Raw genomic sequence first — 26401 nt, 5'->3', positions numbered from 1 at the left:
AGAAAACATCTGCACATGCGCGGAACAAATCGGGTAGACCCGATTTGTAAGGTCTGACTTTGCACATACATGTGCAGGAAGGATCGGGGAGTCCTGATCTGTGGCTATCTTTTTATTTTTCATTTTTCTCTACGTTAAATTGAAATGTTTCATTATAACATTTTAAGAGATACTTATTATTGTTGACATCTTAACAGATACTCTGACCCGTAACTATCGTAAAATGAGCGGAAGTAGTGGCCTTTTGCACATGCGTAGTACCGATCGGGTTTCCGGTACGGATCAGGTAGTGACAGTGACATGCGCATCAAGCAGAGAACGCAAAAAATTCCCAGATGTGTTCTCGCTCCGCCCATTTTATCGAGCATGCATTGGTGGTGACTTGTGTGGACTTGGTACAGCTAAATATCCCAGAATGCATTTCGTCCAAAATTTAAACACGGCAACGGCGGAGGAGCGTGGCTAAAGTTTTTTAAATATTACTCTTTCTGGGTCACAAAATAAACTTTTAAGTTATTTTCAGGATAGAATGTAGTTGTGTAAACTTCAAATATCTGCTCGATTTATCAAGATATCCCATATATCCAAAAGTGCTTCGACGTTTCCGGAGATGCCTGTTACCCACCAGCTTGATAGCAGACTGCGAGGTCAAGGATCACTAGAGCCCGGCGAGAACAGACTCCCACACATCGTTTTCAATCCCCCCCTCGGCCTTTTGCTACTCAGGTTAAACATGATATACAAGTCTCTTAGAAAACTTCCAAATCTTAATGTTTGGTCTATTTCAGAGTTTTATTTGAGTAAATCGGTTTGGCTGAGATTAAAGTTAATCTTCATAACATATTAATCACAGTTAAATTAAGAGGTGACGGCAGTCAAAACTCCAAACCTGTGACATCATCGGTTTGGTATCAGTTGGACAAGGAGCGATTCAGAAGACCCCATGAAAAGACCATCGAGGGAACAGTTCACCCTGCCTGGGATACGGTTACCGGGGACATGCCTTGGAGTCAGGCCCGGGGCGAGCGTGTGCTGGCCGGGCCTTAGTCCATGGGGACACAGCCCAAAATAGGGACAGGGGCCCATCTTCCTGCAGGCCCACCACCCGCAGGAGGCACCGTAGGGGTCGGGTGCAATGTGAGTCAGGCGGTGGCCAGGAGCGGAGGCCCTGGCAGACCGATCCCCGGCTACCAAGACTGACACTTATCAGCTGGCTTTAAAAGATATTTCTATAACTTTATAATACAAGTATTACAACTAAACACTACTGTTTTCTGAGGGGGAATTATGTAAATGTAACAGGAATAACATTTCAGAGCAATAAAATCCATTAAAATTAAAACACAAGAACTTGATGTACACATCTATACTTGCATCTTATTAAATTTAAGATTCAGGATTATTTACTGCAGGTCCAGACATCAGAGCTACCTTGTGAGATCCAAGTGTGACATCAGCTGACACTCTTTACAGGAGATTCCATCTGAACTCTGTGGAGCCTGATTTCAAGGTTTTTAAGTCTGAACCTGAAACCAGAAGAGGAACTTTCTGTCTCTGCAGAGTCATTGTGATTCAGTAATAGGAATGATTTTATGATCACGCTTACTCTGTTTGCACAGAGCAGATAATGTATAATGAGAATGGGATCGTTTGTGTTTGGAGTATGAACTGAGATTCTTGAAGTCACACTGGTCACAGCTGAAGTTCCCTTCAACATGTGTACGTTCATGAAGGTTACGACTGCTCGATTGTGAGAACCTTTTGTTACAGTGTCTACACTTGTATGGTTTCTCTCCTGTGTGGACTCGTTTATGTCTTTTAAGCTGGTAAGCACTGGTTACAGGCGTGCTTTTAAACCCCACCGTGGAAGAGTTCATGTTGCTTAAAATCAGATTGAGTGGGGAAGCCTCTTCCACATTCTTTACAGTAGATCATTTTGTCTCTTGTGTGTCTAAGCTGATGCATTTTTAGGCTTCGTTGTTGATTGAAAGTTTTCCCACAAAGGTCACAACGAAACGCTTTCCCACCACCACAGCGATGACAGGGTTGAGAACTGGATCCATCTGTGTCGCTCTGCTTCTAAACAAAGACACGAAGACAGTGCAAGTCAGTCCTTCAACATTTTAATCCTGAATGCCACCTGAAATAAAGAGCATCTCTGACAATATCCAATTATATTTTACTGTTTACATTATAACACTCAGCTTAATGGGCTACAATAAATGTCTTTGATGTAGAGGAACAGCAAGAAGCACTGCTACCCTGGCTGCAAACAGACTCTCACCATACTTATACATACATAGGACATTTAAATAAAACTTGGAGACTATTAAAAGTTAGCTGATTCTGAGGGAGTCAGGTGGGATACACTGATTGGTTTAAGTTAGATGACCCTCCTGTTGTTAAGTTAGTGAATACAAGTAAAATTGACTGGTTCATATAGAGCACTTTTCTACTCTGAGCACTCAAAGCACCTTATGCAACATACCTTACTCACACATTCACACAAATTAATAAGAAAGGAAATTTCAGGAGATTTTAAAATATATTTGTTTTTTGCCATGTATGAAACTTGGAAGTGAGAGTTAAGTGAGCTGGGACTGAGACTCCACTGACGGTGAGACCACAAATAAAACCAGATGTCCATGTGCAAAATGGAGGAAATATACTGTGGAAATACCACAAATCTCAGAAATAAATTTTAAAAAGTACCATAAGTAACTGTGTAAAGATCTGTTCTTTATTTGGAAATTAATATATTTATTTTACAGGGTTCCTCTACAGTATATATATCCATGCTAAATGATCATAATTATAATAGTCAAAATCAAACTGAATCAGAATTTAAAGGAGTTGTAGAAATCATACCCAGCCGTATTATCTGTAAAGGTTCTCAGTCGTACATTATCGTAGTCTAAGGAGCTTGTAAAGAAAAGCATCTGGACTTTTTAAAGTTTCTCAAAGATGTTTCACCTCCCATCCGAGAAGATAAATTAGCGCCATTTACAAGATCCATATCCCATTCGATCCAGTTACTGCAGAGTGACTGGAATTAAGGTGACTTTCCACCAGTTGCTCTTAGGACTCATTTAAATAATGCTTCAAAACAATTGCAACTGTAAATCCTCAAATATGGATACAAAGTAACAGTAGTACAAAGTAACAGTTGCTGTTAGTTAGATGACTCATCATGTTCTTTACTGAGATTTTACAAATTCCAGTAGATGCCACTGAGTCCAGTAGAATTACTAACATGCTAACAGAATTTAATGAGCCAAACAGTGACACTGAAATTAGAAGATAGAAATATAAATACATACCTCACAGTAACTGCACTTGTAGAGTTTCTTTCTGGTGTGGATCTGTTGGTGTATTTTCAGGTAACGTGGAGATTTAAAAGTCTTCTCACACAGGTCACATTTATAAGGTCTCTCCTCAGTGTGGGTAAACATGTGGCTTTGTAACTGTGCATCTGTTGTAAACGGTTTCCAACACTGATCACAGCAGTAAACATCATGTCCAGTGTGAATGCGTTGGTGTCTATTTAGGTCCCCATGGCGACTGAAAGTTTTTCCACAAATGTCACATCTGTACGCATTAATTCCAGAGTGGGTAACTAGATGATTCTGTAAGTGGCTACTGTGAGTAAAAGCTCTGCCACACTGATCGCAGCTGTACGCTTTAACTCCACTGTGGATGAGTTGGTGTGTTTTTAAGTGTCGAGCCTGGGTAAAAGATTTCCCACACAAGTCACAGGTGTATGCTTTAACTCCACTGTGGATGAGTTGGTGTGTTTTTAAGCTTTGAGCCTGGGTAAAAGCTTTTCCACACAAGTCACAGGTGTACGGTTTAACTACACTGTGGATGAGTTGGTGTCTTTTCAAGCTTCCAGGCTGGGTAAAAAACTCTCCACACAAGTCACAGTTGTACGGTTTAATTCCACTGTGGATGAGTTGGTGTCTTTTTAAGTGTACAGCCTGGTTGAAAAACTTTCGACACAACTCACAGCTGTAAGATTTAACTCCACTGTGGGTCAGCTGGTGTCGTTTCAAGTGTCCAACCTGGGTAAAAGATTTTCCACACAACTCACAGCTGTAAGCTTTAACTCCACTGTGGATGAGTTGGTGTGTTTTTAAGCTTCCAGCCCGGGTAAAATCCTTCCCACACTCCTTACAGCTATATTTCTTGTCCCCCTTTGTTCTGTGAGGTTTGTCGGCCTTCTGGGAGCGCTGACGTCTCGCTCCATGTTGGTCCTGCAGTGACAGAGATACAAATAGAGGCAGTGAGTGAAATGCAGTCGTGGAACAAACTGAAACTCCATTAATGGAATCAAAGACATTGTAGGTGTGTTACCGCCACCTTCTGCTGATATTATCACATTACAATTATGAGCTACAATGAGAGTTGTGAAGTGCACACAGTTTCAATAGCAGAGATATTTTTGCTCACCTTTTGGGTTGAAGTCATTGTTTCCTCTGTAGTGGCTGAGCTGAGTCTAAATGGCTCGTCTCCTCCTGATGATCAGCTGGAACAAAAAATATATTTATATGTATTTCATCCTTGACCAAAAGAAGCTGTGATGGAAAGCTCAAATCCACTCAAACTAAATGTCTTCAGTCAGTGTGTCAGTCTTCAGTTAACAACAGTGGTGAAAAACAGCACTACTGAACCTCCACTGACGGAGTAACTGCAGTTTGGTGCTTCATTTGAACCTCATAGATTTTATTAAACAAAATGGATAAAAAATACTCTACAAAACAGAAGGTGAGCTGATAGTAAGACGGTCATCATCTCAAACTACATCAAGATTCTCAGACCATGTCATGGTTCACTTGATCCCTGCAAACAGGCACAAACTGAAACTGTCTTAAGCTTTTGTGAAGACACTGAAGCAGTGGACTGATGAGGCTGTGGAGAATCTGCAGGTGTGTCTGGACTGCACCGACTGGCAGGTTTTCAGGATTGTTACCAACAATTTGGATTATTATAGAGATGCTGTGACTCCTGTGACATCAGCATCTGTGAGGACAGCTGCACAGCATCACACACCAGGGTGAGTTAGAATACTGACGAGCTCTGGTTTAGAGCTAAGCAAAAGGGGAGACAGTTTCTTTTTTTTACTTTGGCTCTCGGAGGAGACGGACACATCTTTCATGCTCTCCTCCCCATTATCTTCCCTACTCGCTTGCTTCTATGTCGTTGTCTGGTCTTGTCTGAGTCAAACCCTGAGAGAGTGTCTCATTCTCTCTCTAAAACCTAAAGAAGAACTATGAATTTGATCAACTGGTCCCTTAACACAATCGGCACTCTATTCTCAATGAGAAGCCTGGGTTCGGGAGAGCCCGAGTGTCCTGAAGGGACGTTCCCTGCTGGATACACGATGGACGGGTGGCAGAAGTGGCATGTTGTGTGCCTAGCGGGACTGTCTATCGAGGATATTGGAGACATCTACCTATTTGGAACCATGATAACAGGATTCTTGCTGATCGGAGCTGGCATATCGGAAATTGAAGAAAGTGTTGACTGCTGTTCAAACCGGCACAAGGCTAGCCGCTATGATCGAAAGTGTGGGAAGAGCTGTCAGTGCTTGGACTGTTCTTACTGAACAAAATATGGGAAAGATCTTGGAGGAGCTCACGGCTCTTAAACGGGAAATACACCTGGAGACCAGTGATGGACATTAAGAACAACTGTAAAATTGATGCAGTCTGTTCGTCCGAAAACAACATAACCATGATTTCTCACGCGGCTACCCCCCACCCCGAAGGCGCCAGCTGGACGCTTGAAGGCCGAGGCCAACAACGCTTGGAGGCTGATGCCAAGGAGAACAACAACAATTCTTCCCTCAGATATGATAACGAGAACGAGCTGACTGTCTTGCCTGATTCTTCATTGCCACCTCAGTAGGCTGCGGACTGTTGATCTTTGCGTAATAGGCGGAAGGCCACTTTCTCAGGCTGAACACAGGACACGCATCCCGAAACGCACGCACACATGTACACTGATACGCCCTCACCACCACCCTCCCTTACTCGAATCCAACGCCTCCCCATGCTTACCTCCCATGTCGACAGCGGCTCAACCGGAGTCGGGATCGCAAGATTGCAGATGCAGCTGTGCACACGGCATACTCCCCCATGTTGCTTGTCTGTGTTTTATGGTGTTACAGTGGGGCAAAAAAGTATTTAGTCAGCCACCGATTGTGCAAGTTCCCCCACTTAAAATGATGACAGAGGTCAGTAATTTGCACCAGAGGTACACTTCAACTGTGAGAGACAGAATGTGAAAAAAAAAAATCCATGAATTCACATGGTAGGATTTGTAAAGAATTTATTCGTAAATCAGGGTGGAAAATAAGTATTTGGTCACCTCAAACAAGGAAAATCCCTGGCTCTCACAGACCTGTAACGTCTTCTGTAAGAAGCTTTTCTGTCCCCCACTCGTTACCTGTATGAATGGCACCTGTTTGACCTCATCATCTGTATAAAAGACACCTGTCCACAGCCTCAACCAGTCAGACTCCAAACTCCGCCATGGCCAAGACCAAAGAGCTTTCGAAGGACACCAGGAAAAGAATTGTAGACCTGCACCAGACTGGGAAGAGTGAATCTACAATAGGCAAGCAGCTTGGTGTGAAAAAATCAACTGTGGGAGCAATCATCAGAAAATGGAAGACATACAAGACCACTGATAATCTCCCTCGATTTGGGGCTCCACGCAAGATCTCATCCCGTGGGGTCAAAATGATCATGACAACGGTGAGCAAAGATCCCAGAACCACACGAGGGGATCTGGTGAATGACCTGCAGAGAGCTGGGACCAAAGTAACAAAGGTCACCATCAGTAACACACTACAACGGCAGAGATCAAAATCCCGCAGTGCCAGACGTGTTCCGCTGCTGAAGCCAGTGCATGTCCAGGCCCGTCTGAAGTTTGCCAGAGAGCACATGGATGATACAGCAGAGGATTGGGAGAATGTCATGTGGTCAGATGAAACCAAAGTAGAACTTTTTGGTATAAACTCAACTCGTCGTGTTTGGAGGAAGAAGAATACTGAGTTGCATCCCAAGAACACCATACCTACTGTGAAGCATGGGGGTGGAAACATCATGCTATGGGGCTGTTTTTCTGCCAAGGGGACAGGACGACTGATCCGTTTTAAGGACAGAATGAATGGGGCCAAGTATCGTGAGATTTTGAGCCAAAACCTCCTTCCATCAGTGAGAACTTTGAAGATGAAACGAGGCTGGGTCTTCCAACATGACAATGATCCAAAACACACCGCCCGGGCAACAAAGGAGTGGCTCCGTAAGAAGCATTTGAAAGTCCTGGAGTGGCCTAGCCAGTCTCCAGACCTCAACCCCATAGAAAATCTGTGGCGGGAGTTGAAAGTCCGTGTTGCTCGGCGACAGCCCCAAAACATCACTGCTCTTGAGAAGATCTGCATGGAGGAATGGGCCAAAATACCAGCTACTGTGTGTGCAAACCTGGTAAAGACCTATAGTAAACGTTTGACCTCTGTTATTGCCAACAAAGGTTATGTTACAAAGTATTGAGTTGTATTTTTGTTATTGACCAAATACTTATTTTCCACCCTGATTTACGAATAAATTCTTTACAAATCCTACCATGTGAATTCATGGATTTTTTTTTTTTCACATTCTGTCTCTCACAGTTGAAGTGTACCTCTGGTGCAAATTACTGACCTCTGTCATCATTTTAAGTGGGGGAACTTGCACAATCGGTGGCTGACTAAATACTTTTTTGCCCCACTGTATGGTATCATGATATCGGTGCTTACTTTATCTGCTATGGAGTTCTTGTTTTCTTCTCATGCTGACTCCCTTTCGGGAACCAGTAATTTCAGTTGCAGGCAACTGCAACCGACAAATAAAGGCATTCATTCATTCCTTGTTCAGGTTTATTGAGGCTAAACTCCAAAAACTGTTTTCAGCTAATGACTCTGATTCTGTCTGGAAAACACTCAGACAGTGAACCAAGCACAAACCTAAAGACCCCACTCTACCAACATTTCCCACCTAGTCATCAGCCTGAACCGCTCCTGCTGTGGATTCTACCAACAATGACCTGTTACTCCCCCACCCAAGACATTCAACACACTGTGATTATAAAACATGGCCTGGACATGATCACCACTTCATTAAGTTGCTTGAAGACGTTTCACCTCTCGTCTGAGAAGCTTCTTCAGTTCTAGGTTCAAATGGTGGAGAGTCCCAGATTTTATGGTGTGTTCACACCGAACGCAATAGACACGACCAAAACGCGCCAGACGCCCCTAGCTTGACGCATGCAAATTCGCACCTCGACGCGTGTCCAACGTGAATTATTGAAGTGGAAATGTGGGAGGAAGTTGTGCCAGACGGTATGTTTGCAAGATGGCAGCTGTCGAGCTAGCGTTTGAAGAGAGTCTCCCTTTTCTATTTACTGTGGAGAACAGAGCAGCGGTGTAAAGGACGTCCTCACCGTACCTGGGTCCATCAGGTCCTCCAGAGGCGTGAGCAGTTTGGTGAGTTTCACCATTTGCTCCAGGAGCTGCCCCTGGACGACGGGGCAGCTCCTGGAACTAACCTCTCTTTATTCTCTTAAATAATTGGTCATCACTATGTTGGTCATCACTATGTTGCTATATATTAGTATTAGTATTTTCATTAGTATAATATGAAATAAATTCTACATGTGTCAAGTTGTGTGCCAATATTTGCTGTGTAGTAGAACTGAGACATTAGTCATTACAAAAATTTATTTCAAATAATATTAAAATTCTCAAACAGAAAAACATTAAATATAAACAACATAACTATTTACAGAGAGACTGGAATAAAAAGGACCCAGCTTAAAGTGGAAGACCCGCAGGGAGAAGGAGGAGAAAAATAAGAACATTGTTTCTGCCCTGGAGAGCCTGCTGCCTCATCAGAAAACGAGTGATTGCTCGGGTCCAATGTTTCCAAATTTAACACAGCTGTGCTGTTTTCAAAAACTAATTTATAAATTTGAAATTTCACTAATACTCTCATCTGAGGTGGCATGCTCTCCAGAGCAGGAACAAGGCTGAGGAGGAAATGTTCTGTTGGAGACTGGCGTGGCCTCTTCAGGGACTCCAGGATGGCCAGCTCCACCACCGATGGACCGTCCTGGGACCCGCCTCGGAGTTGTCCTCCTCTGTGGCCCTGTAAAACACAGCACAAAACAACACAATGAAATGAGAATGCTGCTACTAGATTTTCATTTTCAACATTGAAAAAAAACAGGATACAATCAGATTGGTTGTAGATATTTAGTAAAGGTAATCACAAGGGAATTCAAGCGAGTAAAAAGTTATCAGTGCTTGCTATACATACCTGTGGATGCAGCAGCAGGAGCGGAGGGACGAGGGACTGGGGAGCCAGGAGAAGCAACAGGGGATGCTATGCTGCAGAATCAGTTGGTTCTATCAAGACAATATTAAATGTTAACAGGTTGAATATAATAGTCATAGAGAAAGTATATACAGTGGTCCCTCATTTATTGCAGCAGGGGTTCTCAGAATAACTAGCCATGCACTTTATACACTTTTTGTCACACAGCATTACTGTGAGCATTACTCAGAGTTCTCACAAGTTGATTCTCAAAGTGCAAACCTTTGTAGATTTCAAAACGTAAAAGTATTATTGTTCCGTGTTTTTTCTTGGTCTGCACGCCACTTTTGTGCGCCTTTTTCCCTCCCGGTGCAGGTGTCTATTTCCAAATGAGGGTCATAGTTATGGGTGTTTTTGTGCTGTTTTTTCTATTGTACGTGATGGTTATCAAAACCAAACATGATAAGTTTGGCAAGCGCAGGAGACACGACATGGAGGAGATTTGTCAATCAGGCTGCGGAATGCAATGTGCATTGTTGAAAGCTGCACTGTGCAATAAAAAAATCTGAGAAAAAGCGAGGCAGTGACGGATGAACAGCGGGACCACTGTGTGCTGTTTATTAATAAACAAAAAATATATTCCTATATGACAACATGCATAAGAGCAGAAAGGTATTTGTACATCAGTGGGAAAATAGCACAACAGTAGGCGGGCTTGCTAGCTTTTGTGCGGCGTACCCGGGTCAGTCAAAAAATTCAAAAGAGAAATGAATGAACTTACCAGGTTGCCCAATCTCTTTACATATCTTCCTCCAAGCTCGGTCCTTTTTATTCCTGTCTCAGTAGGGCTGTGCGATATGACCAAAATCTCATATCCCGATATAAGACATCTATCATCACGATAATGATATAAATCACAAAAAATTAGACATTTTCTATAAATTCTGTGAATCTCGGGCAGCTCGACTTGCGTGAAGTGTTTCCAGCTGGGTGTCATGTACCTGGAGTGAGTGTTTTAATGATGTATGAAATTATACATTTTTAGACAGAAGTTGTAACGGGCCGCTGTTTTCTATGTAAGTAGTTATTACACAGCGTGCTGCGGGGAAAAGCCTGTTCTAATGTTTGAGTCTAAGGTTTATTTTTTAGCACCTGACGGCTCATTTTTGCTTCTCAGGCGTAAACAATCTGCATACTCTTTCACGTGATTCAGTTTATTTTGAAAAGTCTCAACAGGATCTTGAGCTTTATTGTGAAAGGTTTATTCAGGGGTGTCGAACTCCAGACCTCGAGGGCCGGTGTCCTGCAGGTTTTAGATCTCACCCTGGGTCAACACACCTGAATCACATGATTAGTTCATTACCAGGCCTATGGAGAACTTCGAGACATGTTGAGGAGGTAATTTAGCCATTTAAATCAGCTGTTTTGGATCAAGGACACATCTAAAACCTCCAGGACACCGGCCCTTGAGGGCTGGAGTTGGACACCTGTGGTTTAATTAATATAAAAATTAATATAGCCACTACAGCGACCATCAAAATGATGAAAAAATATTGCCGTAAACAGTTTATTTTGCGACACCATGAAACAAATGATAGCGTAAAATGAAACGATAGATGTTTTTATATTGTCATCAGATATATATCGTTATATCAAACAGCCCTATGTCTCGGTACAGAAAGCAGCTGGTGTCGTACAGCTCCGGGTGGTTTGCTACAGCATTGATTAGCCTTTCCTCCATATTCAATGAAGAATGAAGGGATTTGGCTGGACATTATTGTTAATGCAATTTAACCTTTATTTAACCAAGAAGATCCCACTGAGATTAAAAACCTCTTTTTCAAGGCAGACCTTGCTAGATAGGCAGTGTCTCCCAGTTATAGAAATAACTCAATTAAATACAGGCAGCAACAACACAACAACAGACATGCAAAAGTAAATGAAAAAAAAAGTAAATTCAATTAAAATGAGACTTGGTAGGAGTTCAGTTCCTCTCATGTGTTCATCCACAGCAGCTGGACAACAAAGTTTATTGTGACCCTGATACTGCAGTAGATCGCTCTGATTTCCTGCTATCACTTCAAATAGAAATGAGGCTGTAGAGGTTTGGTGCATGCAGAAAAACAGCTGCAGGGCCAATGAAAAGACTTTTCTGCTCCAACTTCTCCCAGCATGCTGAGCTAATGATTAGTTGGTGTTTTTCTCCAAACACTCTCTCACTATTCTCTCAACGTGTTCAAAATAAACTGTGAACAGACACCGAGGAGAGCAGCAGAAGACCTCATTCGGCACCAGTAGTGGTTTTAGATACAGTGGGGCAAAAAAGTATTTAGTCAGCCACCAATTGTGCAAGTTCCCCCACTTAAAATGATGACAGAGGTCAGTAATTTGCACCAGAGGTACACTTCAACTGTGAGAGACAGAATGTGAAAAAAAAATCCATGAATTCACATGGTAGGATTTGTAAAGAATTTATTCGTAAATCAGGGTGGAAAATAAGTATTTGGTCAAAAACAAAAATACAACTCAATACTTTGTAACATAACCTTTGTTGGCAATAACAGAGGTCAAACGTTTACTATAGGTCTTTACCAGGTTTGCACACACAGTAGCTGGTATTTTGGCCCATTCCTCCATGCAGATCTTCTCAAGAGCAGTGATGTTTTGGGGCTGTCGCCGAGCAACACGGACTTTCAACTCCCGCCACAGATTTTCTATGGGGTTGAGGTCTGGAGACTGGCTAGGCCACTCCAGGACTTTCAAAGGCTTCTTACGGAGCCACTCCTTTGTTGCCCGGGCGGTGTGTTTTGGATCATTGTCATGTTGGAAGACCCAGCCTCGTTTCATCTTCAAAGTTCTCACTGATGGAAGGAGGTTTTGGCTCAAAATCTCATGATACTTGGCCCCATTCATTCTGTCCTTAACACGGATCAGTCGTCCTGTCCCCTTGGCAGAAAAACAGCCCCATAGCATGATGTTTCCACCCCCATGCTTCACAGTAGGTATGGTGTTCTTGGGATGCAACTCAGTATTCTTCTTCCTCCAAACACGACGAGTTGAGTTTATACCAAAAAGTTCTACTTTGGTTTCATCTGACCACATGACATTCTCCCAATCCTCTGCTGTATCATCCATGTGCTCTCTGGCAAACTTCAGACGGGCCTGGACATGCACTGGCTTCAGCAGCGGAACACGTCTGGCACTGCGGGATTTGATTCCCTGCCGTTGTAGTGTGTTACTGATGGTGACCTTTGTTACTTTGGTCCCAGCTCTCTGCAGGTCATTCACCAGGTCCCCCCGTGTGGTTCTGGGATCTTTGCTCACCGTTCTCATGATCATTTTGACCCCACGGGATGAGATCTTGCGTGGAGCCCCAGATCGAGGGAGATTATCAGTGGTCTTGTATGTCTTCCATTTTCTGATGATTGCTCCCACAGTTGATTTTTTCACACCAAGCTGCTTGCCTATTGTAGATTCACTCTTCCCAGTCTGGTGCAGGTCTACAATTCTTTTCCTGGTGTCCTTCGAAAGCTCTTTGGTCTTGGCCATGGCGGAGTTTGGAGTCTGACTGGTTGAGGCTGTGGACAGGTGTCTTTTATACAGATGATGAGGTCAAACAGGTGCCATTCATACAGGTAACGAGTGGGGGACAGAAAAGCTTCTTACAGAAGACGTTACAGGTCTGTGAGAGCCAGGGATTTTCCTTGTTTGAGGTGACCAAATACTTATTTTCCACCCTGATTTACGAATAAATTCTTTACAAATCCTACCATGTGAATTCATGGATTTTTTTTTCACATTCTGTCTCTCACAGTTGAAGTGTACCTCTGGTGCAAATTACTGACCTCTGTCATCATTTTAAGTGGGGGAACTTGCACAATCGGTGGCTGACTAAATACTTTTTTGCCCCACTGTACGGGCGACAGGGGCAGTTGCCCGGGGCGGCATCGTGGTGGGGGGCGGCATCACGGGCATCGGCAAAAGAAAAAAAAATGCTCGTACTCATGCTGCCCAGCCAGCGCATATTGGGAATGGCATACGCACCGATCGGTTTTCTATCGCCCATTTGCTGGGAGTAAGGGCGCCCTTTGTTTGCGAGGTGGGCCTGCTGCTTGCGGCACAGAGAGGAGAGGGCGGGGGATTCTCTGACCGGCTGTAGCAGCATCTAATAACCAACTCGCAAGATAAAACAAAATAAAAACAAACCAACAAACATGAAAACACCAGACATCAAGATACAGACTTATAATTTGCACCGATGTTTTTTCGAAATTCTATACATGAAAAGTGAGCGCGAGAGCCCTCGGTGCGCCTGCTTGCTGCTGAAGTCAAAGTAAACTTTATTGTCATCTCCACTACATACAGTCCAGTATATAGAGAGACGAGACGACGAGGCTCCAGTTACAGCAGTGCAAGTAAACAAACAATAAATATAAGAAGAGTAAGAAAATAAATATACACTTTAAGACCAGGGGTAAAGGGATCAATAACAATTTTAAATTTTTAATTTACAGTTTGATGATTTAAAGTCTCACACACAAGCCGTCGAAAGGGGAGGGGGGGGCTGCTTCCAAATAGAGCACATTTCATTTATAATGATGTAAATCCAAGTCCATTATGTATTCATGATTTGAATCCTGGGTTGTGTGAAATCTCAGAAATGCACCTTAGACAAAGTGAATCTGTGAACTAAGGTGTAGGTCTGTTAGATTATGTTCTGGTGAACCTGGGGTTGAGGGATGGGTGTTCATACTGGAGTGCAAAATTAAAACCAATGGAAGATGGACAAGAAAAGTTCAAAGCCATCAGGTGCTCAGTTTAGAAAAAATAGAAAAGAAGAGGAGGAGAAACGAGCAAAAGATGCAGGTAAGCAGATGTGTGATTAGATAATGGCAGGTCATCCTGAAACAATCAGAATCAGAATACTTTATTAATGCCTAAGGAAATTATGTGGGTTACAGTTGCTCCAAGAAGAAATGGTAAAAATAGTAACAGTAACAGACTAAACTCCAAACAATACATTATGTTACAGATTTTAATATTAATTAGTTATTGTCAGTTGTTGATTTGTCCTGTTCTCATTGTATGACGAATTATGATGGCTGTTTGGCCGTTTGCATACTATGCATACTCTCTCTCTCTCTTCATGTGTGTGTGTGTGTGTGTGTACAACAGTTTTATGTTAATGTACAATCCTTAATATGTTTTGTGTGAGGGGGGGCAGAGGGAGTGTTTGCCCAGGGCGCCAAACAGGCTAGGACCGCCACTGTTCAGCAGCTAAACTCAACATGAACTGAACTCACAGTAAAGTTAGCTCGGTGCTTACCTTTAGATGAGCCCACAAACCGAGAGAAACTCCGTGATGAAGCTGGAACTCTTTCCAAACACAGGAAACAGATCAGGGAGCAGAGACCCACGTGGTTCACGCTGATCTCAGCTACGATCCAGGAGACAAGGGTGGGCAGATCGATGCAGATATCGATCAGGACGTTGGTAGTGGTATATGATCGATGCTTTAGTTTGTGTCTCTCCTCTAAGTTCACTACTTTACTCCCGTTTCGTGAAAAAGCAGCTCTCTCTGCTCGACTCCTCTCCTGCACACAAACTTTGCTCCGCCCCCTTCTTCCTGCTCTGCTGTGATTCGTTGCTGTGCGGTCAAGTGACTCAGCTGCGCAGCGTAACCACGTGGGGTGTTTCCTAACTTGTTTTCTTTTGCCTCGATGAAAACGTCATCGTGGGAAGGAGAATTGCTAAGGGCTCAGGAAAAGAGAAGAGCGGTGCTGAGAATTGGAACAGCCTCACACTCGTCTCTCTTTGACAATGTTACACCAGGGTGTGATTCTTATGGAGGACCACATGAATCAGATACATAGAAATAAAGAATTCTCATTTAAATAATGATTTTTGCGATAAAATATGAATTTCTTAATTATTTCACAAAGAAAAGCTTGAAATTAGAACCAGCATTGAGCCATGTTACATTAATACACAGTGTTAGAGCAGTGGCTGCAACCTACAGCCTTTAAACTCATGATTAAAATGCTGACAATAAACTCATCAGTCCAGATTTCACCAACTTATTTTCTGATATTTTGTGTTAAAAGAACTGAGATAGGGTCATTAAAATAAAAGCTGTCAGTTCTCTCATTCCTCATTGTTCTTCCCTCATTTATTTTAAATAGAAGATTTCTGATATCTCTTAATGTCGCTCAGATTTCTGAATATAAAGAGTGAATGCATTTACAGCAGGAACTTCACATCTAGCCATCAAAAGTTTGGTAAAGTTGCATGAGTACTGTAAAGTTTTCTGGGGTCCTGTTAAAATAGCACAAGCGTCACACCACATCTATAAACTATATATTCCAGTTATCCACTTATCAGTAATTTCTGAATCACAACAAGGACACAAACCTCACTGCTTATCACAGACGTTACATCCTCTGTAAAGCAATTTCAGAGAGAAAGAGCAACAATGACTCATTAAGATCAGCCAGAAATCTGCCCCTCTCAGGCAGCTGTGGCAACTCACGATAAGAAAGCTTGCATTCTTTGAAAAATGCTGGGTCATGTATGATTTGTCTGAGACCATGTGCCATGAAATTGTCATGAAATTAGGATATTACATTTTGGATTTTCTGCACCTTCACTCTCAGTGAAGTGTTTTAAACTTTGATGAAATATGGCAACTTTGTGTTGTGCTGCAAGATAAACCCGCTGTCCTCATGAGCACAACTTTTTAAAAACACTCTCTGTTCAAAGGTAATTTTAGTTTTTATACTTATAGGGTCCAACTAACAGGAGAAAAAAATGCAAACATCAAACCAGTTTATAATTGGTTAATGATGTATACTTTATTTATCCCCGTAGGAAAATTACTCGTAGGAAGGAGTGGCTTCCCACTGCTTCACTGTAGCCAAGCAGGGGGCAGCCAATCCAGTGCCTCAGGGTAGCCGTTCAGTGGATTCGACCCCCTGACCTTCCCGTCACTCATCCAGTGATTTCTTCAGTCTCAGCTGACTGCAGGTTCTTTTACTACCGCGCTGGGTAGGAAACAGGAATTCTGTTGTACATGCACTGTTGGGTTGCAAATTTTAAAGCCAATATGATCACCTTGGATCCACAGCATTGGTGGATAACCTCCACCAAGTACACCAGAGCCTATACGTCGGTAAGTTGGCTACCTTCTAGCACATTGATCTGGCCTCTGTGGCAGGTATATAAACATCTAATGTTCTTAACACTTCAATGTTAGCATTTGATGGCCACTAAAGCATGTTATGTTTTATAACATTTTCTTCTTAATCATTGGATCTGTATTTTATAGGTCACCTTCAATATCCCAAACATCTGATGTGCAAGTATATAATACTCTTTTGTATAACAATGTTGCATATTTAATTGTTAAGTTTCATTTGCAGTTGTTATGGTATTGTGTTGTGTTTGTGTTTATGCTGAAGGTTCAGTGTGGTACAGAATCTCAAATGGGATCCACATCAGCAGAACATACAAGTTACAAGTTAGTCTCAAGTTATAAAATTACATGATTTCCCCCTAGGGATCAATGAAGTATTATGATTCTGATTCTGATTCTAAAATTTAAAAAATATAAAATGATATATCTTGAAAATAATTCTAAAGTAATTGTAGTGGCGGCACTCCGTCTCTATTTCACTCTTCTGTACCACCTTTAGGAGTCAGTCCGGCAACATGCATTTGAAACGCGAGCAAGTCCAGGTACTTTTCTTGCAAAAAAGATGTTTATTGAAACGTTTAATTTACATGGCAAGACTCGGTCAAAAAACGGTGTTGCTTCCAGCTTATCTGACTCCCCAACTACGTAATTACAGTGTGCCGGAAGCCCAAAATACTAAAAAGCGCATTAGAATGTCGCACTTGTATATTCTATACCTTTAACAAAACAGTATTTTGAAATTAACTAGAAATTATATTCTTAACATCAAACATGTATATTTTTCCTCTAATCATTTTACCAGTACCAATAAAATTAACCTTTAATTGGCTCTTACAGTAATAAGCTCAGTGAAACTGTTTTTTTGTTTGTTTGTTTGTTTGTTTGTTTGTTTGTTTTTTTGGGGGGGGGGGGGTTGTTTTTGGTAAATTATTGAGGCTCTCTATCTAATCCATAACTTGAGCAATTTCAGCCATGGTGAAGTACTTCAGACCCAACCCAGCCAAATGTAGAATAAAATAAAAATACATAAAATGTATTTTAATCTTGTGTTTGTACTCTTCTGTCACAGTATGTACACCAACATCTATGCACCTGTCGTTATTGACAGCAGTCCTTCAGATGCTGAGGGAGAGGAGCTGCAAAGGAAAACTGGTAATTTTCATATCTTGAATAAGTACAATAAACAATAGTGTGTGACTTGCAGTTAACTTATTTATCAAATATTTGTTTACTAAAAATAGTGCTGGGTACTGCTGCTATTTTTGATCCTAACCTTTTACAGGAGCAAACATAGCTCAACTGTTCCTGTAAAGTTATTCTGCTGATGATTGTATTCAGAAGAAAAAAAGATTCTTAAAATTATTTGGTTGCTGATGATTGTTCTTCAGATTACTATTTTGTTTTTTAAAATGAATTAACAGAAAAAGGCCAATTGATAAAGCAAGAAAAAATGACTTACAAGATATTAAACAAAAAAAAATACATAAAGTGTTAATAGTGTAAATATTTAGTTGCTTTTCACTGACTGATTCTACAGTGATGAACCTGATGGATTGACGGCTGCAGATGTCATCTCAAATCTGGCTCTGAAGATCAACAAAACCTCCTGTAGCAGATTCAACATTAACCGAGCCAATGTCTGGGATGGTGCCTACCGAGGCTTCAGAAGAAGAAGTCCCAACTCTGGCATGATGGTAAAATTCTCTGATGACGTGGGGCAGGCTGAAGAGGCAATAGACACAGGTGTCATCACTAAAGGATACTTTACGGAGAGCAATTTATCAAACTGAACGGGCAAAGCTGTTGAACTTTAAGAGATTTTTGTTTTGTTTTGTTTCACAGAGGCCACAGTTTTAGAGTAAAGCGTTTATATGAATCGCACAAACATGTGAATTGCTTTGGAAAAATGCTGGAAAAAAATGTTTAACATTGCATCTGATGTGGCTGCAAGCTATGCTGTTAAGAGTGTTCATTTTTTCTGAATGAGAGGTGAGGTGTTATCAGAGGAAGTGGTCATAGGCGCTGGTGGATGGCTCAAAGCTGTAACCGCAGCATCGAAACCTTGGCCATGTCCTTGCAATCTTTACTGAGTCGTCAACCTGTTTGACTAAAGCCTCACATAATCCTGCTCGTAAGGAGGCACATTTTATTGTTCCATTATCATGCTGATTTATCTCACTTAGTTAAAGGAGTGAAAAGAAAAAACTAGGACACGTCCAAAGGAGCAGAGCTGGAGATGAAGCTGCGCACACAGCTGGCTGATGTATGAGCGCGTAGATTTAGCGATAATTAACCCCTCCACCCTGCACATTCCCATGAACCTTCACGGTCGCACAGTCCGATACTTTAGGGCGCACCTGTGCTGCTTACCTATGGATGAGCGAGGGCCTCGGCAAAGCTGGAACTTCTTCTTTCTTCTTTTTCTTTTATTGGCAGTTGGCAGACAACTGAATGGTGCCTTACAGCCACCAACTGTTATGGAGTGTGGACTGAAACATTCATGTCTGTTTCTTTTAACAGGGATTCAGGGGTTAGTGAAGATTTGTGGGATGAAGCAGGACCCAGAAATTATTTTTTTTTTAAAGGAATCAAGGCAAGGAATCAAAAATCAAGGAAATGGTAAATGGATTGGTAGTTATATAACAACTTTCTCCAGCTGCAACTCTCATTCATTCAGTCCCACACACACTCATACAGCACTTGTATTTATGGTCAATTGCTTTCTAACATTCCCACTCACACAGATGGATCCATCAGGGGCAACTCTGGGTTCAGTGTCTTGCCAAAGGATCCTTCAGCACGAAGACAGGAGGAGTCTGGGATCAATTCACCGACCTTCCAATTGGTAAACAACCCACTCTACCACCTGAGACCACAAGTGTAAAGTAAACAGACTATGTGACAAAGGGCGACTGCACAGATAGATAGGGTGAAGACACTTTGGAAATTAGACGAGACCTGTGAATGCAAAACTACAATGAGCTGCTGACATGTGATTATGTGAAAAACTATTTGTGTTCTTGAGCAGCTGAACAGGTGTACCTAATGAAATGACCAGTGAGTGTATATTAAATTGCAATATATAATTAGAACATTGTGGCTAAATGCCTCGATGTTCTCATCAGCTGGTGGTAGTTATCTGTAGTTTACGAGAGCTGAGAAGGAAACCAGAGGAGGAAGCAGAAAGATGCCAGAATATAGAGAAAACGCTCGGTGAGGATTAAAGCTGAGCTTCGGCTGTTTATTCAACATCACTACATCAGTTTTCTCTTTCAGCTTTCAGCTGCTGCTGATGGGAGAACAGCTAAAAGATGCAGCTGAAGGTAAATGAACAATAATTCAACAAACTTCAGTTAAGCTGCAGCACTAATAGTAATAAAAGCATTACTATAATAATAAAAACGCACAGCTTCGGAGACCTTATCACTGCTCTCTTATCTGCAAACCAGGGTCTCCTCTGACCCTCACTCTGGTTTTAAAACCAGAGGCGATCATGTTTTTGAAGTCCTCGGGTCAGCTGACTGTTTTAAGTGACAACTGCAGGTTAGCTTTCCCCTGATTTTTCCCCTTTTATTTTGGACCATGGAAGTGTGCATGTATACATAACCTTAATATGTAGCTTTGATTCAACCTGTGAAGCTGTACTATATAAATACATTTATTATTAATAATAATGTTATTAATTTTATTAATGGATAAAGAGGTTTTGCTCTTTCACATCTTTTAAAAATGAATTTCTGGGCTCGTTTTGAACTTTAAGTCCAAATAAACTGAACAATCTTCATGTGGGAACCAGTTTACCTCACTTTAGCCTTGCAGGTAGTTTCTTCTAAAGAAGCAACTCAACTGCTCATGAATGTGATAAAGAGAGCGCACAGAGACAAAAGATCTTCACGGGCCACACTAATGTGATGTATTTGGAGCTCTGCAGCCATTAGAGAAGACTGAAATTAAACCAAACTGCATTTCTGTGTTTTACAAAGGCTTTGGATCCAGAATAGGGTAAAAGCCACCACATCTCATAACATCTGCCAGATGTGGCCGAGTAATGAAGCAGTGAACAGTTTCACTGTGTGTGGCTTCATCACACGGTTTTTATCAGGGCTATTTATTAGCATTACCTCAGAAAACCTTCCACTGTACGCAGATCTCTCTGCTTGTAGGTCTCACTTCTTCCACTTGATGGCGCCACACACCCATGCTTTACATGCGGTGATGCCAAAGGTATGCTGTGTTTGACCCTTTTCATGTTTCAGCTCAACAAACAAATGTTTGTCCAAGTTTATGAGAAAAATCAGGATTTGAATGCTGACTTTAACTCTGGAGTAAAAACCTGTAGCAGCTTCAACTCTGGTTTTGTTGCCTGATATCAGTTTTTGATTTGGTTCATTCAAGGAAGGCTGGGTGTATCAGTATGGCTCTGTGTAATGGTACTTATCTAGACTTTTTCTAGTTTTACTGAAAGCACGTGTTTTTTTTTAAACATCAATCAATCAATCAATCTTTATTTATAAAGCACTTTTCATACAGCAATGTAGCACAAAGTGCTTTACATCAGCGGTCCCCAACTCCCGGGCCTCGGACTGGTACCGGTCCGTGAGTCGTTTGGTACCGGGCCGCGAAAGTTGAGGCTCAGGTGTGAAATGTATAGTTTTCAGGGTTTTTATCGGTTTTCAGCGTTATTTTGTTATCGTTTCTATCATTAACTCGGTTTTCCTGGGTCTTTTCACGTGTGTTATGAATAAATCTTCTTTTTTCGGTACTGGTACTAGTTTTATTTTGTTGTATTTATCCGCGACACCTCAAAGGCCGGTCCATGAAAATATTGTCGGGCATAAACCGGTCCATGGCGCAAAAAAGGTTGAAGACCGCTGCTTTACATGGTTAAAAGCAGCCCACCCCACCCCGCCCTCCAACTCACTCTCCACACTCTCATTAACATAAACAATCATAAACACACACACACACTTAAAAAGTAAAGTTGGGCTGGACAGACATGAGGAAACACTATCACAGGGAGCCGTCTGCACCGGGAGTCGGTCACAGACCGCAGCCTCCATGCTGGGCACACAGCAGGAGGGAGGCAAAGAAGCCCCCCAGCCAGGCTGAGAGGACCCCCAGAGCCCCAGCAGCCACGGTCGATCACAGCCCCGGTGCAGAGAGCGCCCTCCGAGTAAACACTGGAGATATGACCCAATAAGAATATATACAGGATAAAAAGATAAAATAAATAAGAATGGGATACAGTATAAATCTAAATAGAGTAAGAAGTTAAAAAATAAATAAAATAAATAAATATTAGGTCAAACCTAAATTAACAATAGAATAACAGGATAGAATAAATAAGCATAAAATAAATAAACATTAAGTAAAAGCTAAATTAAAAAGGTGGGTCTTGAGCCTGTTCTTAAAAACATGTACGTTCTCTGCGGCCCTGAGCTCCTCCGGCAGCCTGTTCCACAGACGAGGACCATACCACTGAAATGCTGCCTCTCCGTGAGTATGTGTCCTGACTTTAGGAACAATCAAAAGGCCAGTACCAGAGGACCTCAGGGTCCGCGAGGGTTCATATGGTAAAAGCAGATCTGAGAGATAAGACATTTAAAAACCAACAAAAGAACTTTAAAATCGATCCTGAAACACACAGGGAGCCAGTGCAGCGATTCTAAAACCGGTGTAATGTGGGCCCGCCCTCTCGTCTTCGTCAGCACACATGTGGAGCATGTTATCTACCTGTGATCAGCATGCATGTTTTTCCTGTTCTGTGGGAATACCCAGAGGGAACGCACACACTAAAGACCCAGCCCTTTGAGGGCAGGGCTCATACCAGGAGCCTTTTGGCTGATAGGTGACCATGGTAACCACTGCACTGCAACCTGCCACCCATGTGAACCTCAGTAAAGCCAAATCCAGTCCACGAAAAATAAACACGACCACCATGAAACTTCAGAGCGTTGCCAGACAACGCGCTTTTGTGTGTGTGGGAGTGTGCGGGAAATACCTGCCTTGAATGACATCACCGACTGAGGCGTGTCCTGGGAACATCAGCCCACTTACTTAATTACTGGTATTACTATAGTTATTATTTTTATTTTGTTCTCAATAATCGGTTGTCGATTTGTGACCATAAGCAGGCACGCTGCAGAGTTCCTCAGTCTGAGAGCAAGCTGGGGCAGATCTGTACGTGTAAGAGGAAAGCTTAGTCCCATTAAGTCCAACTTAACGAGTTAAATATTTAAATATTCTTCAATAAAGAAAATGCTTTCTTACAAAATCACAAACATATTGTATCTTTTGGAAAGTATCTCACAAATCAGCAGCTGTCTCTGAGAAACAAACATCACAATGTGTAAAAGCTACAATTTCCAAAATAAAAGCTTTAAAACTGGTCGTTGTTTTTTCAGTTGACCTTTCTTAATATTATGCTCTTATCTGCTTTCCTTTTAACTGGACTGCCAGGATGATCCTGCCCCAACTTGTCTCACCAGCGAAGTTCAGGTGCTGAATCTAGAACCGGTTCCACACATTTTCCCACAAAAACCGCTGGCGTAGCACCACAAAGCTTGTTATTCCCAAAGTTTGAATCACAACTGTCAGTGGCTATATGAGGGGGGATGCAAAAAACTCACTAATACAAAACCTGCCTAGAAAAAACTCCAACTTCTGTAAACTTTGGTTCTCAAAATTGTCACAGATGCAGTGGTGGAAATGAGGAAAAACTGGGTTCAAACAGTCGTCTTACGATTTTAGAAGAGACCTATTGCAGGGTTTGGGAGGGAAATTAACATTTACTGTTGAAAAATCACACGTATCAGAAAAATGAGACGCAAACCAACCACAACGAGACACAGACATCGTAAAAGAAAGACGAAAAATGATTGAATCATTTCAGACCCAGCAACACGCTCAGACAGAAACTGGTTCACCCGAAAGACAAAACTCCTAAACACAAACTTAACAATGTGGTGTTTGCTGTACAGTGCAGCGAGGAATGCCCAGACCTCTACATTGGAGAGACCAAACAACCACTTCACAAGCGCATGGCACAACATAGAAGAGCCACCTCCACAGGACAAGACTCAGCTGTCCATCTGCATCTAAAGGTCAAAGGTCACTCTTTCGAGGATGCCAATGTTCACATTTTGGACAGAGAGGACAGATGGTTTGAAAGAGGAGTGAAAGAAGCATCTATGTCCACTGTGAGCGACCATCTTTGAACAGAGGCGGTGGTTTACGACACCAACTCTCTGCCATCTTAACGCCCACTCACATCCTGGGCCATCTGACCTCAGGAAATCACATGATAAGGTGGGGCCAGGTTTCACAATGAACTCACCTGAAACTCTGGCTGATTGGGACCCACACCCAGTTTCACACCTTGGCTCAGGCGATTAGAGGATCATCAGGGGGTCCTTTTGTCCCTCTGTGGGGGGAAACTCCCACTAGGTTTATATCTGGGACTCTCCACCATTTGACCTTAGAACTGAAGAAGCTTCTTGGATGAGAGGTGAAACGTCTTCAAGCAACTTAAAGAAGTCCAGACCCTTTTCTTTACAAGCTCCTTTGACTACGATGACCTGGATGACCGAGAACCTTCACAGACACTACAGACAAAATGAAGAGCAGTATGGGAAGCAACCAAAAAGAGACAGAAAACAATTATAAAAGGCGCAAAATGGCAGAAGAAAAAAAAACTGTGCAAAAAGAAGTGCCACGATGACTCAGACAAAGCAGCCACAAAGAGACACAAACTGTCTGCAAAGAACAACCACAGAAAGATCAGTCACAAGTTCCAATACTGAAGAAATCTGAACAGGTGGCAAAGAAGAAATTACAGCTCTAAAAATACACAAAAGAAAAACTAAACAAAAAAATATGGTTTGCTAAATATGAGCAAAGATGCCAGACACAAAACAACAACAGAAATATTGCAACACAACCACAAAGCAAGACGAAAAGGCAACAAGACAATAGCAAGACTGCCACAAACTAAACATAAAGCAACAATGTCCACGAAGACACAAACTGACTGCAGAGAGCAGTTGCAAGAAGATGCCAAATGAGAGGCAATAAACATACAACAAGACCAAAAGAAATGTGGAAAGATCATGAGACAAAAACGCCCCACAAAGAAACTGAAACTGAAACACAAAGAAACCACAAAGAGAAAAAAGAACACAATCACAAAAAGCTCTAAAAAGTCAACCATGAAGAAACTGAAAGGACACTAAAGGTGGCTCACAATGACAACGAGCTTCAAAAAGGAAAATGACATGAAAGACACAACTGCAAAAACACACAGAAGCAGAGACAACAAACAAATTCCAACAGACGATTACCAAAAGTCCAACAAAAAGACTCAAATTGAACACGATCAAAAAGAAATGTTCACCAATCCAAGCAGATGGTATGGTAAAGAAAAGATACTCCAAATGTCCAATAAGTAAGTTAACTGGGAATAAAAAACCCTAAAACACGAAGTTGACGGTGCTGTGTAGAACAAAACTATAACAAAGACACACAAAAACACATAAAATTAAAGGAAGGAAAGATGAAGAGAACCAAAATGACTCCAGAGTGATGTCGAACAACACAAAGAGACTAGTGGCCCGTTATACATCCCCCCCTTTTTGTTACCAATCCAAAACTCAAGCGCTGCTCTCATGGACAGTTTAAAATGTGCTTAGTCCAGAATATTTATCTGTGGGAAACAGAATCACTGCTTTAGACCACAGACAGGAAAAAGGGAGGAAATGCAACAAGAAGACAAAAGAGAAGTTGCACTAACAGAAAATGTTTGAGCAATAAACTTGCACATGATGAAGATTTTTATCATGCATAGGAACATAAATTTGGTGCAAACCATTAAAGGACAGCAGAAAACCTTGCAGTAGAGTGTTTCACTGCTTGCACAGCAGCTCACTCATCGTTCGGAGGGCGTGTCCTGCAGAGCTCTACCTGACAATCTGTCAGTGGCTGCAGAGCGTAGTGACGGCAGGGCATGTGAAATCACGGCTGAGCTTTTCAGGCATGCGTTTAAGCATTCGACCTGGAGACAGCTTCGGGGGTGGGGGGGTCACTGCAGCCTGGGGTTCGAGTGGGTGAAGCTACACAGGCTGAAACACGAAAGATTCCCCAGAGCCCGACAGGTCAGAGAACACCAGGAGGGAAAACGCAAGGAGGAGATTTGTGTTGCTGTTAGGAAAAGTCTCCGAGCCAGTAAATACAACAACATCCTCAAAAGAATTGTGGGTTTTAAAATCGTTTAAAATCTTCCAAAATGAACTAAAACTATCAACAGAATGTGAAGAAGCAGCGTTGGTGTTAAAGTGGAGGAAACCAGGGCGGGGCTGGTATAATGCCAATATGTACCAAAAGATGGAGCAGTGGAATCTTTATTTAATCAGTTAAGTCGTTAAACAAATGTTTTTATTTGCAACTGTGGCAAAGGTGACACCTCTGAAGGAAGTCGGGGTAAACAGAAACATCATTACACACCTGGGGGTGAAAAACTGCTGCTAAAGTAGTTACAAAAATCTCCTTTAAAGTGACCTTCAGCTGGCGGCTGAACGAGATACCACCAGCAGCCAAGATGGTGCTGGTGGAGTCGGTTCAGACATTTGGGTGAATGATTCAGACGCTGAATGATACCGAGGACACGTTAGAGAGTCAGCTGTGAGGAAACATGAGAGACAAGAGCTGGGGTTAGCCAGCAGGCAGTGAGTGCACTGGGTGAGGAGACAGTCTCTCCAAAATGAAGCAACAAAAATTCCTAAATGCTAAAATCTTAAATCACCTGAGGCCAAAACAAAACTATGGGAAGGAAACTCTGCAGCGAGGTGCGTCTGTGCAA

General features: G+C 42.1%; 1 pseudogene across 1 annotated transcript; it reads right to left on the bottom strand.

Moving 5' to 3' along the window:
• Positions 1-3321: 3321 nt before the first annotated feature.
• On the bottom strand, positions 3322-14967 carry LOC102777994 (uncharacterized; annotated as a pseudogene). The gene is made up of 3 exons (XR_015719673.1): positions 14683-14967; positions 4450-4525; positions 3322-4253 (listed from the first exon to the last, which is right to left on the bottom strand). The product of XR_015719673.1 is annotated as an uncharacterized LOC102777994 (transcript).
• Positions 14968-26401: the final 11434 nt, after the last annotated feature.

This window comes from Neolamprologus brichardi, chromosome 9 (assembly GCF_056152115.1).
Source record: "Neolamprologus brichardi isolate AB-2024 chromosome 9, ASM5615211v1, whole genome shotgun sequence".
In the NCBI taxonomy this organism is placed as follows: domain Eukaryota; kingdom Metazoa; phylum Chordata; class Actinopteri; order Cichliformes; family Cichlidae; genus Neolamprologus; species Neolamprologus brichardi.
This window is presented reverse-complemented; position numbering and strand designations above follow the sequence as displayed.